The sequence below is a fragment of the Rhincodon typus genome, chromosome 12, assembly GCF_021869965.1.
Source record: "Rhincodon typus isolate 14 chromosome 12, sRhiTyp1.1, whole genome shotgun sequence".
Taxonomy (NCBI): Eukaryota; Metazoa; Chordata; class Chondrichthyes; order Orectolobiformes; family Rhincodontidae; genus Rhincodon; species Rhincodon typus.
This window is the reverse complement of record NC_063343.1, coordinates 51,728,196-51,734,195: the sequence shown is the minus strand read 5'-3', so window position 1 is coordinate 51,734,195 and position 6,000 is coordinate 51,728,196. Positions and strand designations below refer to the sequence as shown.

Genomic DNA, 6,000 nt, shown 5'->3' with positions numbered 1-6,000 from the left:
CAGGTCAATGTGAGGTGTTAAAGTGTATCCAGGACGTGAACGCTTGATTCTAGCTAGACCACCCCGAAACAGGGCAGGGTACTTGACGCTTAAGATCTCTTTGGAAGCAGCTTCTCAGGTTTGGAGTGAGTTTACACCTGGGGACAAGTGGGCGGTGCCAGATTGCTTCCGGTCACGTGCTGTCAGTATCCCGCGATGCTCTGGGGTAACAGGTAAGCCCCGCCCGGGGCTGCGTAGGTCACGTGACGCTCCCCCCCGGTTACCAGCTGTTCTTGCTCAGGGCCGGCACCTAAAATGGCGGCTTCGTGATTTCATTTTTTGAAAAAAATCTTTTATTTATTTTATATGTATATATGTCTGTTTCTCGGAGCAGCGGCAGCGACGACAACATTGCGATGAACACGAAGGGATTCTACAAGCGGCTGTCGATCGGGAAGGGAGGTGTTGTCTGCTTTCTGAGTGCGATCGGCAGGCGATAGGGGCGGCCCGGCCGGTTCCCGTTGGTGCTTCTCCCCGTCTCACCCCACCTCCCGGCGGGATCAATCCTGATCTCCCCCTCCCTTTTCTCCCCGCGTGTATCGTTGTGCGAGAATGGCTCAGGACCTCGGACAGGACTGAAGGTAACAAAGCCGGCGCTGCGGTGTTTTCAGTGGGCCCGAGGAGTCTGTAAAAACTCCAAATTCCCTCCCGCCCTGTCTAGCTGCTAGGGAAGGAGGTGGTCATCTAACTGATTATTATCAGTTTAACAAACGTCCTCTCCTCCTTCACCAGCACTACCCCCCCCACCAAACATTTAAAAACACTACGGCAGGGGAGTTCAATTTTTCAGATTATCTTTTTTCAAAACCTGTTTTCATTAATTTTCTACACCATTGTCCCGTTCTCCTCACCACCACCACCCCCCCCCCCCCAAAAAAAAACTGTCGTCCTTCGGGATGTTGGGGAATTGAGGTGTGCAAGATTGAATTTTGCCTCCTCCTTCTCCAAAAACAGTTTTAGTCAGTGCGACGTCACTACGGCCGAACCCTTTTGTTCAAACAGGGTCTGCAGGGTGCGTAGCGGCAACACTGCATCCCGGGAGTAGTTGTCCTTCCTGACCAATAAGCTCCCTCCCAAGGTAATTGATGCGCTCAATAAGAACTACAAACCCCAGGATTGTTGGCAGCAATAGGATTAAACATGCAGTTTCTCGGAAAAGAAACGGAAGAACGTACGAAGGAGACTCTTACTTTCCTCCCCATGTCCCCCATACTCTCTGCGATCGTTAATCTTCTGCCAGTATTTTTTAATACTGACCGTATTTACGTTCTGCTGAGAAAGTACAAACTTATGAATGTTTTGTCTAGACCAGCTACTGGGGGCTATTAGGCTGAATTGCGTCAGGTGTTGGCTATCGCAAATATCTATTCAGTTGCCTTGGACCAGCAAGTTTTGTGATGTGCCCCACTTACAAAATTTAATTATGCTTGATTTTATCTTAGATTTGTAATGAGTATTTGACTTTATCATTTGAAAACATGACTTGTATTCGCCAAAAGAATATTATGTTGATGGTTTAGCTGTTTTGCCCATCTTCAAATTGACTGTACCAAATTTAATGGATGGTTTGATTTCTGAATAAATTTGTTACTGATATACAATGTTGGTAGTGAAGATGTTTTTGTGATATCACAATGGTGGTGAGCCAGTCTGCGGCTTAAACGCACACAATTGGAAAGCAGTCTAAGGGACACAGCAAAAGGAGCCTTGTGGGCAGGGTTTATAAACTATGGAATTGTTCCAAATAATTCTGCAACATTTTCTTAGGATTACCTCATTTCCTTGCATTTGACTGTTGAATTTGTTCTTAAACTAAACTGTCCTAACATGTTGAACATTAACTTGTTTCAAATGGTCTGTTCCACGTATGGGTCAGATGTGCATCATGCTGTTCTTTCTCTTGTTAGACTTGAGCTTGGCTGTTAATGCAATTAATAGAATCACAGCATTATAACACTGTTAGTCAACTTTGACTTTTGTGTTTGTTACTTGTTGATTTTTTAAAAATTCTGTTCACTGAAAGTCACTAAATAGTAAAACAAAATAATGCCTGCACTCTGGTTTGGCAGTGAAAGTCTGGGATGAATTCTGAGAACCAACACATGTTACACTTTTCAAATTCTATTTATCATCTAAATTTCTTGCATTAATTTTTGGCATTTTGTCTTCACCAAACACTATTTATTTACATCTGCATTCATGATGCCACCATTTTGGGGAGTTTACTTTTCAATCTCTGAAAATTCCATAGGAGATAAAAGCACTAGAGGACCTGATAACGCAATGTTTCAAAGCTAATTACAGGAAAATATAAATTCTGTAATGTAGTTTGAGGGTTGTGGCAAGTTATGATTCATTAAAGGAATTACTTTTATATATCTACCAACTGCCATATGATCTCAGTTTAAATTGTACATTACGCAGACTGAGCACAGACCTCTTGCTGGGATCTTACTGAATATTTTTGGAGATAACCTCCGTAGTCCCAGTTAGATGTAGCTTGTAATGAGTTGAATAGTCCTTGCAAATTAAAAGATTAGGGGATACTATTTTTCTTGGCTTTCATTGATTTTACTTTCAATCACAACAGTAAAATGAACTTGGATTTATGTAAATCCACTCATAATTCTTGACAGTCCATAACACTTTACAACCAGTGAAGCATTTTTTGGTAGCTTGAACTGTGGAGAGCGTATCAACCAATGTGAGTATGCAAGTCAGGTAAATGGCAATGAAAATGGCAGACTCTATTTTGGTGCTGTTGGTTGAAGCACAGATACAGGTCTGGATAGTGCGGCAATCTATATTTCTCTTCATAATAGTGCCAAGGAGTTTTCTTACGTCACTTGATAAATTAAGTCTCGATATAACTTCAGAAAGGGCACTGACAGAGTAGGAGTCCCTCTGCTGTTTGACCATTCACACCCGCAGCCTTTTCAACACTTGATTAAATCATGTCTGATCTTAACTTCATCTATGAGCTCCATGGCATCTTCACCTAAAACAAATCTATCCATCTTAGCCTTGTGGTGAGTGTCAGTTCCAGATTATTTTCTTTACTTCACACAATGAAAAGAGCATTTAGAAAATAGTGTTAGAATCAGGCACAGTCAGCATGGATTTACGAGAGTAAAATTGTGTTTGAAAACCTTGACTTTCAGAAGGTTTTTGACGGTACCACAAATGAATCAATGTGTAAAATTCAAATAATGGTTCGTAGATTGGAAACAGTAGAAATTAATGGGTTTTTTTCTAAATAACAGGCAGTGACTGGTGGGGTACTGCTGGGATTGGTACTAGGACTCCAGCTATTTACAATATATGTTCATGTTTCAGGTGAAGTAACTAAATTTTATATCTCAGAATTTGCAGATGACAAAGTTGGTTGAGGCGTGAGGAGAATGCAGTGATTTTGCTGTGTGATTTGGACAAGCTGAATGGAAAAATTCATGGCAGATTTCATACAGTGTGGACAGATGTGAAGTTAATCACTTTGGTAGCAAAAATAGGAAGGGAAATGATCATTTGGATGTAAATTGAGGGGAATGTTCAACTAGACATGGGTGTCCTTGTGCAAAAGTTTCTGAAAGTAAATGTGCAGGTGCAGCAGACAGTTATGAAGGTGCATTATATGTCACCCGCCATAGCAAGAGCATTCAAGTACAGGAACAAGGAGGACTTTCTGCGAATGTTCAGGGCATTGGCGTGGCTGTAGCTGGAATATAGTGTGCAGTCTTGGTCTCCTTACCTCAGGAAGGATATTCTTGTTATAAAGGGAGTGCAACAAAGATTTACCAAATTGATTCTATTCTAATGAAGAATCATTGGTCTCAACATTAACTCTGTAGGAAGAAAGTAGATGCTGCCAGACCTACTGAGTTTCACTAGCAATTTCTGTTTTTGTTTACCAAGTTGATTCCTGGAATGGCAGGACTGATGTACGAGGAAAGATTGAATTGGTTAGGATTGTAGTGCCTGGGGTTATTAGAAATGTATGGGGTATCTCATCGAAAGCTATAAAATTCGAACAGGACTAGACAGGTTAGCTGCAGGAAGATATCCCCAATAGTGAGGGAGTCCAGAACCAGAGGTCATAGTTTAAGAAATAAGAGGTAAACCTCTTAGGACTGAGATGGAAAATTTCTTCACCAAGAGAGTGGTGAGACTGTAGAATTCACTCAAAGTAGTTGAGGCTAAAACATTACATGTTTTCCAGGAGAAGGTTTTCTGGCTAAAGGGATCAAGGGAAAAGTGGGAGGGGAGGTGGTGGAGGGGGAAGATCGGATAAGGTTATGAATGGCAGAGCAGCTTGAGGGGTCGAATGGCCTATTCATACCCTTATCTTCGATGTTTCTCTACTAAGCAGATGCCCCATATGGTGCTGCTAATGATGCCTTGCATTACTTTGCTGATGAGAGGTAGACATATTGGGCTTTAATTGACCAGGTTAGATGTATCCTGCTTTTTGCATACAGAATGCAACTAAGCAATTTTTCACATGCATGGTAAGTATCAATGTTTTAGCTGTATGGGAACAGCTTCTGGGAATGCAGCTAGTTCTGGACTATTTTTCAGTACTGTTCTTCTGGACTAGCTTCAGTACTATTGTCAGAGTATTATAGGAGACCATGGCCTTCCAGTCCCTTCTGCCATTTCTTGATATTGCTTGGACTGAATTGAATTGGCTAAATAACTGGTGTCTGTAATGCAGGGGATCTCTGGAGAAGGCTCAGGTAGATCATCCACTTAGCAGTATTCACTGCAGATTGTTGCACATGTTAGTATTATCTTTTACATTAATATACTGGGCTCACGTTTCATGAAGTTGTGATAATTGTTGAGATGACTCTTTCAAAAGTTGTTTCATTGTCCACCATCATTCATGACTAGACGTGACAGGATTGCAGAGCTAAGGATCTGATCTCTTGGATGTAGAATTGCTTAGGTTTGTCAATAGCTTGGTGCTTATGCTGTTGGCACACAAGTAATCTTGCATTATTGCTTCATAGCATCGACACCTAATTTTTAATTCTATCTTGAGCTGCTCCTGGCATGCCCTCCTGCACTTCATTGAAAGAGAGTTGTTCCCTTAGCTTGATTGTAATGGTCGAAACAAGTATATGGCAGGCCCATGAGATTCCAGATTGTGGTAGAGTAAAAGTAATATTGCCACTGTCCTACCGGACCAAAAGCTGCTCTCTCTCGTTCGACAACTGGTGATGGTTTAACCTGAGGCTCACCCATGCCTCAGAGGAGGGGAGAGGTTGAGAAGGAGGGTCCTTCACAGTAACTCAGATGGTTGAGAGTGTTAAAGTGCATTTTTGCTGATGATGGTTCACAGCTTTTAATGTATGCCTGCTAGATCCACTTACAGCTTGTCACATTTAGCGTGGTAGCAGTGCCATACAACACGATTGAGGTTTCCCCTATTGGGAAGACTGAATTTATTCCTCAAGGGCTGTATGGTGGTCACTCTCTTACTGATTACTATCATGGATAGAGGAGGATGAGGCTAATTATGTTTTTCCTCCTGATTAATTCTTTCACCACTGTTACAGACCCAGTCTAGCAGCTATGGCCTTTAGGACTTCACTAGTTCAATCAGTAATGATGATGAACAATGAAGGTCTCCAGCAGAGTGCATTCTGTGCCTTGCCACCCTCTGCTTCCTCCAACATGGTGAAGTTTTGTTCTATGCGAGAGGAGGCTGCATACGTGGTACCTGGTAATCAACATGAAGTTCCCTTGTCCATGTTTGACCTGAGAGTGCTTTCACATAACAAGCCTATTGAGCTTACAAGACAGGATGAGAAGTGGGCCATTCAGCCCATCAAGTCAATGAGATCATGAAAAAGTATCATACTGAAATGTTAACTCTGCTTTTCTTTCCATAGATGCTGCCAGACCTGCTGAGTTTCTCTAGTACTTAGTGTTTTTGTTTGCTTTCCACCATCTGCATTC

The 6,000-nt window shown here is 41.9% G+C and overlaps 1 protein-coding gene across 4 annotated transcripts in view; it reads left to right on the top strand.

Moving 5' to 3' along the window:
• Positions 1-268: 268 nt before the first annotated feature.
• The window catches only part of aff4 (AF4/FMR2 family, member 4), a 97,187-nt gene continuing 91,455 nt past the window's right edge, over positions 269-6,000 (top strand). For all 4 annotated transcript variants that reach the window (XM_020525966.2, XM_020525959.2, XM_020525947.2 and 1 more), the window contains exon 1: positions 269-620. The gene's annotated coding sequence lies outside the window, so the exon portion shown is untranslated. The remainder of the gene's footprint in view (positions 621-6,000) is intronic.